Genomic DNA, 14,927 nt, shown 5'->3' with positions numbered 1-14,927 from the left:
TTAAACTGTCGGTGGGAAGGGGGCCCAGTCCGGGAGCAAAACGAACCCTGCGCCTAACACTGAAGACAGTATCCTCGCCAGATCAAGACCCGCGCCTCCGGGGGAACCAGGTGAGCATTACAGTTGTATTCTTTGTTATTATTCTCTGTTGGAACTTGTAAGCATAGGGCCCAGATGTATTTATGAACATGTGAAAAAAAAGGAAAAGACCATACCAAAGCCATCCTCTCCCACGTGTACCAGCATCAACCACCACAAAATGATTGAATCTTCTATTATGTGCTTAATACCGGAGACCAGTCTCCAAGTGTGGGACTGGGATTCAAACATGTGTTCCGCTGCGTTGTCTTGCTTCCAAGACAAACATGTTGCACCCGAGCTTTCCTCCCGACCATGCTCAAATGTTTCAACATGGAACTGAAGAGCTAACATATAGGCTTCATCCTGCTGAGAAAGCAGCAGAGGTGGATATGCATGCAAGGTAACAGTCTGTGTTGAAATTCTTAAGTGATTCATCTTTACAGCTTCTAAAATTAAGCGTTACTGGAGCACCTTCAGAGCAGACGGAAGGTTGAACTCTGATTTTGCTGAGCTAGCATTGACCCGCAAAGTAATGGTTGGAGAATGTATGGACAGATGCCCATTTTGCAGTCTTGCAACTTTACACCCCAGATATTTTTATGAGGCCTCTCAGGGAGTAGAAGTAGAAAAGAAGGCAGTAGTTTACTTTGTTCTGCTTGATTTTCAACAACACTCCTAACTAGGCATGAACTGGGCTTGTTATCCCTCGAAGTCCAAGTGAAGTGGAAAAAGGATGCCACACTGAGAAAAAGCATTTTAGGTTAACAAGCCAATAATCTTTTGGGAATCATGGCAAAGCATCTTCTAGCTCGGGATCAAGTACTCACCAAAGAGTGGTGCAATTATATCTTGCATGAACTAGCTGATGCATCCATAACTCTTGATTTACTGTTGATGAACCCAGATCGAGCAAAAGTAAAAATTATACCAACATGACTGGATAATAAATTTGAAATTTGTGTTTTGGGTACACTGACTTCAAGTCTAATCCATTTTTACATAAGCAATTTCGAAGTATGGCAGACTATCTTTCCAAATGTCCAAATCTCCAAATGCGTAATTTATATATTCGGTTTAGGATGAACCTGTGGCCAACTTGTAAAATTTTGGTGAGAAGGAGAGTCATTTCAATAGAGCTACTTTATTGTTGCTTTTGTGAAAACAAATACATAAAAGAAAACCTAGAGCATTGTCTACCTGTTTGCTCGAAACAAACAAATCTGAGAAGCATACATGTAAAAAATGAATGGGTAGTTTTATATAGTACTATGGAACCAGGATTAGTGTGGCATCATTTATTTAACAATGTCAAGCTAACAGTTCGCATAGCGATCATTCATTTTTGTTGGCCATTTTATGCTTGTTTTTGATTGATGTATGCTTTGATGTCTTGAGGTCTAAATGTTTAATTTGTGATGACAAAAAATGTGTAAATTGTTGTTTTTATGATGATATGTTTAAATAATTTGAAAAGATGATTTTATTATCCAATACAAATGAATTAAATATTTTTTAAAAAACTCCTAATCCAGCATTGTATAATCATAGTTGTAAGCCAATACTACTTGAAATATACTTGATAATTGTGGCAGTTTTGGCTGAGGTCAAGTATCCTATGGTTAAGGACACCCCCATCCCCTGAACAGCAATAGACTGAGAAGAGTCAAGAGTTAGAGCTTTATCAATTTGTGAGTTGTTCACAATATTAAAATTCAGTATATTGTAAAAGTTATGGAACAATGTTCTTAAGCAGAAGAATTTTAATACAAGTATAAAAAGGTTTGTTTAGCATAACATTGTAATGTTTCAAAAAGAACAGTTAGATCCATTGTTTAGCAAACTGCATTGCTCAACGGGTTTCAGGACAAGTAAATTCTTTCCATTGGGAGCATTTTCTCAAAATCTGTTAAATATCAGGTACAAAGATAATGCAAGTTTCCCTCAATGTTATACATATACATGTAACCAGTATTACAGATCCAAAAAATGGGCTCGTATGAAATATTAAATTAATTCACTGTTGAAAATACCTTTCAATCTCGAAAGTACTGAACATATGTTCTTTTCTCTGTATAAGATATACAGAAAGGTATCACCAATTGTGTAAGATCAAAATAGATCAAATAGCCGTAAGGTTTCAAAGAAATGATTACTTGTGAAAATGGTGCAGTCCTACAGAAGATGCATGTAAATCGATATATTACATGTTAAAGATGTGTATGTAATATAGAGAAACAATCTTTATAGCCCTCAAAATCAACAATTAAGATTCACAGGGATAAACATTTGAATCAATTGGGAAGAATGCAACTTACCAAAAAGGACTGTAGCCAATGCCCCTAGGAGGGTTTAAAATAACAATGTAGTGGCAGAGAGTTAGAATGCCAGATAATGGCACTGTTATATGTAGTACGTGATAAGGTAAATAACGGGATGATGTCAGAAGATCAGTAAGTGACGCAAGAACATCAAAATATATTTTTGAAAATAACACTGATCAAACTCAATACGTAATTAGTATTTAGAGCCAATGTATGTCAAGAAGTAGTAAGAATGACCACGTTATATTTAATGCGTGATCGTGTACATAATGGGTTGACGTCAATGAGTACATGAATTGGTATTGTAAGGGAGGTGTGGTGCCACAAGCAGACACTGACACAATATTGCACGTTTCAAAACCTTTATTTATCCATTTTGAATGGGGGGTTGGGAGAACTCCTAGCTTGCCCTAATACTAAAATGGGAGTAATCTCAACCATAAACTAAAGAAAACCCAGTGCTGGTCAGTCTTGTCAAAATAATGGCCTATGCTAAAAAGCTGAATGCCTGCCCTTACTCGAAGATAACACATGGGTGAAGGGATATATATTAAATGTAAAAAGAAAAGTTGTGAAGGGGTATAACAGAAGTTTAAAGTAGTGGCGAGGTACAGGACCACGCAGGAAGGCCGCATTCCATATGGCCTGGAACCCAGCAGCTAATCTCCTCAAACTACCATTAATTTCACCCACCTTTCAGAGTAGTCTGGTGCCTCAGTCTATTGTTTCCCTACTAATCCAGGGACAGTCTTTAATCAGTGCACTATTGCAGTTTTGATTAGTGCACTTTTGCATTCCCCCTCCCCGCATCATATTTGCCGCCTTTCATCAGGGCTCTCTGGAGGCCATCTGGCAGCAGGTACCACTTAAAATGAAAAATAAATAACTAGATAAAATACGGAAATGTTGACCAAATCCTACTGTAGCCCCTGGTTTTCTGGCACTGGTCGGTGCAAGGGTGTACTCTTCCCCTCCTCGGAACAGAGACCATCACCACCCCCACCCCCACCCAGCTGGTTAGGGTGGGGTGCTGCACCTGCTAAAATAAAAATAATGAAAACAGGAGATTGGCTAAACCCCAAGTTCTTGGATGACTAACGGACACAGTCACGAGCGGTGAGTTTTTTTTATAGAGACTCCAACGAAGCCCCTCTTTATTAAACACACCCTTATTCTTGAAACCTAGACCCTAGGATTCCCCTGTTATGAGCTCCAATTAAGCAGGGACCGGCTACGTCAGCTCACCCTTCCTTGAAGGGGTCTCAGGGACCCTAAGGATCAGCTTGCCGCAACCAATCCCCTTCCTAAACTCAAGTACCACCCACATGGAGAGTGAGGCCAGAGGATGGCCTCTGTGGGTGGTTCCGTCTTGCAAGGCGGCCTCGGGCAGGGCCACCAACTTATCCCTCTACCTCACGCCCGGGTAACTCCCCTCTACACCCAATTAACAACAATGGCCATCTACATAATATCCTATCTATCCCTACTTAACAGTTACCCTACATAGCATTAATCACATTTACACATAACTACTCATACGTTTATACATAGACTCACAACATAAATACAACATAAAACATAAAATGACAATGGGGTGACTGCTGCAGTGAATCACCCCTACACAGTACCTTGCACATCTGTCCTTGTGGCGCTGACTTGGGTGAAGGGCAGTGAAGTGCTGGTGGCAGGCTGAGGAGCTGTTCTCTGATGATGCTGGGCCTGCTGATCTGTAATGGGGCCCTGGCCCCTTGTCCTCCAATGCGAACACCTCCACCACTTGGGGCCACCACATTCACCACACAGCAGGTTCTTGAAAGTGTTCTGGGCAGTCCCCGCTGCACATCCGCAGTGTTTAAATTACCCTGCGTGGGCCCCATTGGCAGGGGAGCCGCACCCGACATCACCACCACGACCTGCGGTTTATATATCATTTTAGGTTGGGCCTGTTGGCCAGGGGGCCCACCCAACATTACTGCTGCGACTAGGCACCCATTTCTGCATCTGTCGGCATCCCCGTTGCTATGGGGACACTGCTGTGCGCTGAGGCCTCCTCCAGGCCTGCCCCCTCCACCCCTCAGTAATGTGTTGTAGCAATGTAGAAGGTGGGCAGCATCTTCACCTGGGCCGATCCGCTGGGAAGCCCAGAGGTTTCTTCACCCGGGCCACTCAACTGAGTGACCCAGGGCTTCACTACTGCCTCCTCTTCTCCTGGGACTTTTTTCTTTTGTTAACAGGCTCGCCTCACTGCCCACGAGGCAGGCATTTGTGGCCACGGCTCGCCAGCCCAGTCGCGGCCTCCCCACTCCCCCACAAGCTGTCCTGGCCGGGCTGTTCTTAACAGGCCCAAGTAGCCACTGCCATGCCGCCCGGGCCTCAAATGTCTCTGGGGCCAGTCAGATCTAGCTCCTGGATGGGTCGGCTGGCGCCACGTGCCAGGCGTGGCCAAGCTGCCCCTGACATAGCCGTTTGGCCCCCCTGCTCAGTCTCTGGAGAAGGCTGCACCCCTGGGCGCTTTTCAGAGGAATAAGGCTACACGGGGCCACTCGAGGCAGCAACCTCCCCACCCTAAGTGTCTCTCTTGTTCTCCCCTTGTCCAACTGTCCTTTCTTCAACTGTTCTTATTTTTTTTAAATCCCTCTGGATTCTTTTCTTCCCATGCCCAGCCCAATCTTGGCAGAGGAGTCATTTTCTATTGTTTCGTCCTTTACTTTTAACATTCCATCCAGCCCCATGTTGGAATGGATGGATTCTTCCAAAACACACACACAGAACATATAAACACTCACTACAAATTACTATTTTTACAAAGGGTGTCTGGTGTCTGTGTCTTTCTTTTGTGTGTGTTCTCTTAGAAGGCCAGCATGTAGCCCAACTAACCAGGCCCCTTAGGGCCACAGGCTACACTACTCTGACTTGCACTAAGGGGTCTCCTTCTGTGTAGTTTCCAGATAGGCACAGTCTTGCAGGGGAAAGTTCCAGAAAAGGTCATTACATGCAAGTAGTGTTCTCGCTACAGTGGCCAACAGTGCCAGATTTTACACGTGTATCCTGTGCAACATGCAGAGCCTGCGTGGGATAAAGAACAGACCCGCTGGGTTGTTTCTCTGCTTCCCAACTCACAATAGTTCTGTGAATTGTGTGAGGGGTCAGTAATGAGAGGCGGACAGAGGTATCATTCTCAACATTATCCGTTTTATTAAAATAAAGGGGTTTGTATGGAGACCTAACTTTCCCTATCCCAACGTGCATATCCCTTCCTATGAAACTAAAACTGAAGCAGGACTTTAATCTGACCCTCACATTATCATATGCAAACAAACAGTGCAAGGTAAATGTTTCAAAGTTCAACTTGATAGAAAAGTGCAACAACTCAAACATGCAAGTTAAACAAGCACACTTCTTGTATACAGGGTTGTCTCCCTTCCCCTGGATTACTTCAGGTAAATTATTCACAATGTTTTTTTATCAAGGCAGTCTCTTAAAGGCATTGCAAATGTCTTTCACCTAATACTTTCCTCAGGACGATAAAATAAATGTTCCTTTCACAATGCTGGTTGGGTTCAGGCAAAGAAAGTCTTTACTACTTTTCAGAATGGCAAAACAACTTTTCAGAATGGCAAAACAAATGTCTTTTTTATAACAGTGATTAAAGGATAGTTCTGGGACTTTTTTTTTTATTGTTCCTACGGTTCGGCCATGTGTTTTTAAGCATAACTCGGTAGATCGTAGAAAACTTTCCTATGGACCTTACCCGACTTTTCGTCCATTAACGCACTCGAAATCAGCCGCCATTTTCTGATAATCCTATCATTTCCCCCCATCGCCCTGGGGGACTGTCTCAGTATCCTACAGCCCCCCCTTGACGTATAATACCCAGTTGCACTGTCCTAGCTATGAAATAATTTCCCGACCTAATATATAAAATGAATAATTTTAATAAAGATCTGATGGTGAGACTAATTTTATTTTTTATGTTTTTCAAACAGGTACATCATCCATTATTGCATGTGTCACGAGTACCAGACACCGGCGGATGGGTTTTTTAACCGCCAGTTGCTTCTCCGCGTGAACAACGTTACCACCCTGACCATTTTATGGGACGATCGCCAAGTACAAGTATGTCCTTACGCGGTACTAACGGCTAGATGCAACATACAGACCGTTGTGGTAGCCTAGTGCCTCGTTGTTGGAACAGCCATGCTATTATCAGTGCGACCGAAGAGCTTATTTTATCGTAAACCAACACCCTGTATACTGCACACGAACATCGCTTGCCTCAAGACGAACTATTTTGGATCGAGAGCAAATAAAAATGCAAATCGCTGAATATTCTCAAAACATTTGATGTCAACTAAATGTACTTTGCCAAATGTACAATCTTGCCGTTTGCTTTTAAACCACAGTTTCATATTCCGAATTGTGGCGCTGTATTGTGAGATGATCTAAGACCCTGTGTACAGCAAAGGAACATCACGTGCCTCAAAACGAACTTTTTGGAACGTGAGCAAATAAAAATGCAAATCGCTGAATATTCTCAAAACATTTGATGTCAAATAAATGTACTTTACCAAATTTACAATCTTGCGGTTTAATTTAAAAGTACAGTTTCATATTCCCAATTGTGGCGCGCTGTGTTGTGTGAGCTCATCTGTGTTGATTTCCTGGTTCTGTGTGGAGTCGCGTAGAAGACGCCTGGGCGCGTTTGCCTACGCAGCTCAGTCACGTCACGGATAGAGGCGGGGAATATGAATGTTTTGATAAAGTCTGTTTCAGGGGCGGGGGATTTGATTTAGTGCCGCAAAAGCAGGTGAGCCAGGGCGATGGGGGGAAATGATAGGATTATCAGAAAATGGCAGCTGATTTCGAGTGCGTTAATGGACGAAAAGTCGGGTAAGGTCCATAGGAAAGTTTTCTACGATCTACCGAGTTATGCTTTAAAAACACATGGCCGAACCGTAGGAACAATAAAAAAAAAGTCCCGGAACTATTCTTTAAGTATGCCAAAAAGCATGCCTTTTCAACACCTCTGGTTTACAAAATGTTCAAATGACAGAAGAACTCAATATGACCATGTCACCAAAATCAACGTATGTTTCCTGGTACACACTCCTGCCAGGAAATCTCTCAACTTCAATTGAAAACTCTTGATATCCTGGTTTACTCTCCTGCCAGGAATATCCATGTTTTGGTTCACTTAGATCCCCTGGTGTACTACCTGGCTAGTTATCTCCTTACAAAAAGGTTTCACTACCCGATACCCTTTATCAGGCTTCTCTACAACATTTATTCTCTTCTTAGGTATTCAAACAATTGCACCTCTTCAGTGGCACAACCCTTGTTGACTTCAGTTAGCACTTGCAATCTCCCTCATACTGGCACCACGTATATGACGGTTTGTTCAAGCCCATTCTGTCAACCTCTTTTATAATGTCTCTTGGCCAAGCTTGTACCAGATTTACCCAAACTGATATCTCATGTCAGGAGAATTTTTTACAAATCTTGCCTTCATTTCTTTTACAATCTTTTTTGTGCAAGAAACCAAGGGGTGTTTTACCCGCTAGTCCTCTAAGACTTGTCATCCAGGTGGCCAGGAAACGGCCATCGCTTTTTGGATCCAGTTCCTGGGGGTGGACCACTGTGGGAGGAACACATGGGTGAGGGTTCTATGGGAATGGGGGTAAGGCAACCGATGGTGAGACGCAGTATTCCCCCCCTTTCCCATACCCATGCCCCATCCTACCAGGTGGGATATCTTGAGACTTCAACGCCCCCCCCGACCCCCTTCCCTACAAAGTCAGACTCACACCCGCATATCTTATTGGACATGTCCCGCTAATTGAGTCAGGCACTTGACTTTAATCCTGTAGATCTGATAACCATTAGCTCTCCCCACACAGATAAAAGGCAGAACATAGAGAAACACCCTGAGTAAGATGGAACACGAGAAGGAGAAGAACATCCGGGGCGAAGGCGAATCCACTGGAGCACAGCGACCGAGAGAGGGACGAGAGCAAAGGGTAGAAAAACCCAGGAGTCACCAAAATCAACGTATGTTTCCTGGTACACACTCCTGCCAGGAAATCTCTCAACTTCAATTGAAAACACTTGATATCCTGGTTTACTCTCCTGCCAGGAATATCCATGTTTTGGTTCACTTAGATCCCCTGGTGTACTACCTGGCTAGTTATCTCCTTACAAAAAGGTTTCACTACCCGATACCCTTTATCAGGCTTCTCTACAACATTTATTCTCTTCTTAGGTATTCAAACAATTGCACCTCTTCAGTGGCACAACCCTTGTTGACTTCAGTTAGCACTTGCAATCTCCCTCATACTGGCACCACGTATATGACGGTTTGTTCAAGCCCATTCTGTCAACCTCTTTTATAATGTCTCTTGGCCAAGCTTGTACCAGATTTACCCAAACTGATATCTCATGTCAGGAGAATTTTTTACAAATCTTGCCTTCATTTCTTTTACAATCTTTTTTGTGCAAGAAACCAAAGGGTTTTTACCCGCTAGTCCTCTAAGACTTGTCATCCAGGTGGCCAGGAAACGGCCATCGCTTTTTGGATCCAGTTCCTGGGGGTGGACCACTGTGGGAGGAACACATGGGCGAGGGTTCTACGGGGATGGGGGTAAGGCAACCGATGGTGAGACGCAGTATTCCCCCCCCCTTTCCCATACCCATGCCCCATCCTACCAGGTGGGATATCTTGAGACTTCAACGCCCCCCCGACCCACTTCCCTACAAAGTCAGACTCACACCCGCATATCTTATTGGACATGTCCCGCTAATTGAGTCAGGCACTTGACTTTAATCCTGTAGATCTGATAACCATTAACTCTCCCCACACAGATAAAAGGCAGAACATAGAGAAACACCCTGCGTAAGATGGAACACGAGAAGGAGAAGAACATCCGGGGCGAAGGCGAACCCACTGGAGCACAGCGACCGAGAGAGGGACGAGAGCAAAGGGTAGAAAAACCCAGGAGATCCATGCAGGAGGTTGTTGCCTCCGAAGAGCCGTAAAAGATACGTAGAGAGTGCCAAATCCCAGACAAGCAGACTGCATTGTGTTTCAAGGGTGCCGATGACCCTCCCGGGTAAACAACAGAGTTGGGGAGGGGAGGCCAAGCCTGTGGTATTAACCTTGACTCTTGAATCAAAACGGCAAAGACAAGAAAAGAAGGCACACAGCCGGTGAGTTGGCGAGTGACATGAAAGGCCACTGTGTGTTAAAGAAAGATTAAAATCCCAAAACCTACTGATGGAACAACTCACCACCATGAAACTACGACAACTAGTCAAAGGGGCAACTCACTTGGCAGGACACACCCTCGACGCAATTTTTGCCAACGAAAAACTCATCACCACGGCACCGCCAATACAAATACTGTGGAGCGACCATCTCATCATCCCATTCATGATCACCCTGTCTGCATCCAACCCCCGAAACTCTCAACCACTACAAAAAGAAACTGGAAAAACGTCCAAGAAAGCAACCTATTTGAACAACTGGAATTAACCAAACCCTCAACTACAGAACTAGAGCTAGCTGACCTAGACGGGAAAGAGGAGATACTACACAATTGGATCGCAGATACAATAGACAAGATCGCACCAGAAAAACCATTCACCCCATCAAAAAAAAGAGCAATGGCAAAATGGTTCACCCCACTATTAAACACCATGAAAAATGAAAACAAAAAAATGGAACTGGAATGGAGGAAAGAATACAACCCCCAAAAAAAAAACACTGTTCCAGAAACAAATCCGCGCATACAAGAAGGAAATTCAAAAGGCGAAGAGAAGACATTACGATGACAGAATCACCAATGTCACCAACACACAAAAAGAAATGTTTAGCATCATTAACGAAATGAGAAACCCACCTGGCTGCGATAACACCCCAACCCCCTCAGAAAAACTATGCAACGACCTGGCAAACCGGTTAAAAAAATAAATAAAATCAATGACAACCGACAATCCATACAAAAGAGACCAACCAACCACAACATACAACCTAACGAACCGAACACGGAACCACAGCACAACCTCAAAAGCTTTCCTGAAATATCAGCAGAGGCATTGGCAATGCTGGTAAAAAAAAAAGCAAGAAAGCTGGATCACCCATGGACCCATGTCCCCCAGACATCTACAAGTCAATCCTCGCGCAAGGAACACAAGCAAAACACTACAGAAACCTTCTAAATCTATCACTAGCAACAGGGACTGTTCGGAGGATCTTCAAAACAGCATACATCAAGCCACTCCTAAAAAACACAAATGGCGACGTAGAAGACCTCTCCAACTACAGGCCAATCTCTAACATCCCCTACCCGGCAAAACTTCTAGAAACGTACGTATATAAAATAACCCAAGAACACGTAGAAAAGCACCACCTGCTAGACCAAGCTCAAGTCGGTTTCAGACCAGCAAGAGGAACGGAAACAGCACTACTATCCATCTGGGACGAACTCAAAACTAACGCAGACTCAAACACTACTTCAGCCCTTATTCTACTCGACCTCTCTGCAGCATTTGACACAGTTAGCCACGACACCCTGACCAAAAGACTAGAAGACAGTCATAACAGACACAGCACTACTCTGGAACAAATCATTCCTAACATACAGAACAGAAACCATATGGATTAAACCATTCAAATCCACTCCACAAGTTAACGACTGTGGAGTGCCACAAGGATCTTCACTATCTCCACTATATTTCAACATCTACCAGACTGCGGTCATCAAAATCTTCAAAAAATACAACATTACATGTTACAACTACGCAGATGATACTCAAATCAACTACAAAATCGAAGATACTGATGCTGATCATTCAACCCTGATCGATTGTCTAAAAGAAGTCTTCAACTGGATGAATACCAACAACCTGAAAATCAACCCAGGAAAGACAGAAATCATGATCGTATCCAAAGACCAAGAGAACGAAATCACCATCCCAAGGCCTACGGAAATGGGAAACACACCATCACCATCTAAGGTAGTAAAAAAATCTGGGAGTGGACAACACCCTAAACTTAGAACCACAAATAAATGCAACAGTGAAGAAATGTTTCTTCCTCCTCCACACGGCAAGAAGAATTTTACCTTTCCTCTCCTTCATGCACAAAACACTCACTATCATCGCCCTAATCATGTCAAGAATCGACTATGCAAACAGCCTCTACCTCGGAATACCAGAATACCTCCTGTAGAAACTACAACGGATCCAAAATGCAGCAGCAAGACTACTCCTCAAACTATCCAGAATAGACCATATCACTCCTGTCCTAAACACACTACACTGGCTCCCAGTAAAACATCGCATCACCTTCAAAACAATGTGCATAACGCATAGGGCAATCAGCGGACAAGGAGCAAAATTCCTTCAAAAGAAAATCTACAAACCAACGAAGTCTGCTTGGAACTCAAACCATACCTTAAGAAAAAACTTGGAGGCACCTCCTTCTACCGCCTAGCCGCAAAAACCTGGAACACATCCCAAAAGAAATAAACACTGAAGATCACCTAAAATTAGGAAATCACTAAAAACCTGGCTCTTCAACACCTCAGACCCAAACTGAAACAAAAAGAGAAAAAGGATTACTAAACTGAAAAGGACAACCCCAGAAATGACAAGGAAGCTCCTACGGCTCCTGGACGGGCGACACCGGTTAGACTGGAACACAGGTGACACGCACAGAGACAGAGTTCAACCACCCCAGCCAATCCCACCTAACATCTCCACCCGCCGCTTAGCTACCACCAGATACCACAGTGCTGTGGAATGGTCGAGATATTGGCAATTCACCACACTACCTGACTTCCGGACATCGTCCGGTGCACTGACCACAGGAATATGTGGGGAGGACAGGGTGTGATATGAGCGAGCCGGATAGAGGTAGAGGCCGGAGAAGTAAGGAACATCGGAACGTCAGACAGACTCAGATCAGGACAGAGCCGAATCAGGGGAGACTAGGTAAGCCAGCACTTCAATCCAGTATAGAGATGCCAACTAACCAACTCCACTAACAATTTCCCCACTGCATACACCTCTCAAACGCCAAACCAAACACAACCAAACCTACAGCACAGCAAACCGCACAAACCTCACTACATTGCAACAACAAAACAAAAGACACAGACTCGCACAACAGTACACGATGACTACCGGCCGCAAACACCCCAGGCCCAGCCAACGGACCCACCGGGCTGAGGCCGCCAACAGCACATCACTGCTCTCTGGGACTTTTCCTGCTTACTCCGACTAACTCAACCTCCCCTCCTCTTTCAGAGCCGCCAGAGCGCCAGGGGACCACTCCGGTGGTGAAAGTGCGCTGTAAAAATGTCCTTTAACATTAACAATTGAAGGCTGCGCGCATGTGGGTGCGACGCGAAGGAAGACAGACTGTGGTGTACTACCCAGACCAAGAGACACTTGGGCAAATAACCAAGTGTCTGAGCTGAAGGGAAAGTCGACATGGTCCTGCAGAGGTTCATCGTAAAAAACCTTGCACATTCGAATGTCTTGGACATCGGAAAAAGGTCTGAGCCTGACTAAATTAGGGCAAGGGAACCCCAAAATAATGTGAATTAAGCTTCAGGAATGGAACCCCTACAAGTGCTGTGATTGAATGGTCCGAGCCCGACGGGGGGGAGACCTATGTGCACTTTGTTGACCTGTGAACTTTTTGTTGAACTGCTAATGAACTTGTGAAAGGTGGAATTGGAGACTTTAACGTGGAAGGCCAGGCAGGCCTCGATCCATGTTTTGAACTGCCTTTGGTTTGAAAACCTGAGCCAGAGTGTATTGTCCTGTCTACAGGGGCCACCTTACACTGTGCTGCCAAACGTGGGGAGGAGAGCTGACTCAGCCATCTTGATTCTTTATGTTAGAACACTGACTTTTCTTTGCATACATATTCCCCTGTACACACTTTTTGTAAAAGAGATCGGGCAGGCATAAGGTTTTGTTAGTATGGGCCATTTTTGATTTGACCGAGACTGAATAGGACTGTTTTCTTTATTTGATGGTAGAGACCACCCCCACCATAGCTATAGGGCAAAGCAGGAGGTTTTCCAAACCAAACACTTTAATAAAGGTTTTGGAATTGTATGTCTTGTCTCAGTGTCATACTTGTGATACCATGCCTTACTTACATTGGCAAAGTTAGTTTCAGGTTTCCCTCAACTGACCTTGTGTCAGGAGAATTCCACCAAATTTAACCACGTTCTTGTGGCAATCTATTTTGGCTTAGACCATGCTAGTCACAGGTTTTCCCCAACTGACATCTCATGTTGGGAAAATTGCACCATGTTCACCTTTACTCCCAAAAATGCTTTTAGCATATTTGTGCGTCCGGGGGCCCCCATTCAATGTTAGGCTGACTCACAACTTCATTGTGCGTCGGCTGAGATGCACTTTCGAGCAGCCAGCTTCCCCTTCTGGTCAGAGTCTCTTTGGGGCTATCCTGACCTTTGCCACCAAACGTCGCACAGCTGTACAGTAAAGCATCTCTACTTCCAGACCCGCTGCGCAGTCTTTCTCTCCCGGAGTTGTTCTTCACTGTTGTTGAGGGATGCCAACCTGCTTCTGGCGGGCGTCTCTCCTCCTCCTCACGGCCCTCCGTGGGCTTTCCTCTGCCACTGGTCATGTTGGCCGCTCTGCGCACTCTGCAGCCTTCCTGCTCTTAGTTTGTCTTGTTCCGGACGTTCCCCTAGTCGTTCCATCTGCAACAGATGATCTGGGGGTTTAAATGTCCTTAATGATTGACCAGGTTGATAACAAGTAGGCTGCACATTGTTTTCAAAGTCTCATTTCCTCCACAAGAACTTTGTAGGTCTCCTCCTCGTCACAGTACTGCAAGCTTTCTGTGAATTGACGTTCCAGTAAGTTTTAAATGATTTTGGATCACATTGTTGAACAGCTGGGTTTGAAATACAATCACCAAAATCATCAGATCTTTCACATATTCTATGGTCATCATATATACATGGAGACAAAATAGGGTTCTGTTTTAACAAAGTGGTTTTCAGAGTTTTACAATCAGATGGTTTTGAGAGCAGCAAGCCATCAAAAACGATGGAATTAAGGGGTTTCTTTACAACCAAGAGAATCCTACCGCTTCTCTCCCTATGTAGTCACCACTCTCCCCTGACAGCCATCTCCTCCTATGTGATCCACCCTCAGAATCAGGATCAGATAGTGGCTGCCTTCCCCTGTCCCCATCGGAGGAGACTTTAGGCTGGGGATCAGTGATGAGACTGCAGGATTTATCACACTTGCTGCTGGAATGAGTTCAGAAATGTACTAGTCTAAAGCGTGAGACAAAAGTGTAATCAGAGCTCTGAGAGTGAGAGAGAGTGAGAGAGAGAGTGAGTGTGAGAGAGAGAGAGAGAGAGAGAGAGAGAGAGAGAGAGAGAGAGAGAGAGAGAGAGAGAGAGAGAGAGAGAGAGAAAATACACACAAGATCATATTCTTCTCTGGTGGCATGCGGGTGGTGGGTTTGTGAGG

The 14,927-nt window shown here is 44.4% G+C and overlaps 1 protein-coding gene across 4 annotated transcripts in view; it reads right to left on the bottom strand.

Annotated features, from left to right (window-relative positions):
- The window catches only part of ARHGAP1 (Rho GTPase activating protein 1), a 902,391-nt gene that overhangs the window by 319,981 nt on the left and 567,483 nt on the right, over window positions 1-14,927 (bottom strand). The gene's annotated exons all lie outside the window — the stretch shown is intronic.

This window comes from Ambystoma mexicanum, chromosome 11, assembly GCF_040938575.1.
Source record: "Ambystoma mexicanum isolate Mex_15411 chromosome 11, UKY_AmexF1_1, whole genome shotgun sequence".
Lineage (NCBI taxonomy): Eukaryota > Metazoa > Chordata > Amphibia > Caudata > Ambystomatidae > Ambystoma > Ambystoma mexicanum.
This window is presented reverse-complemented; position numbering and strand designations above follow the sequence as displayed.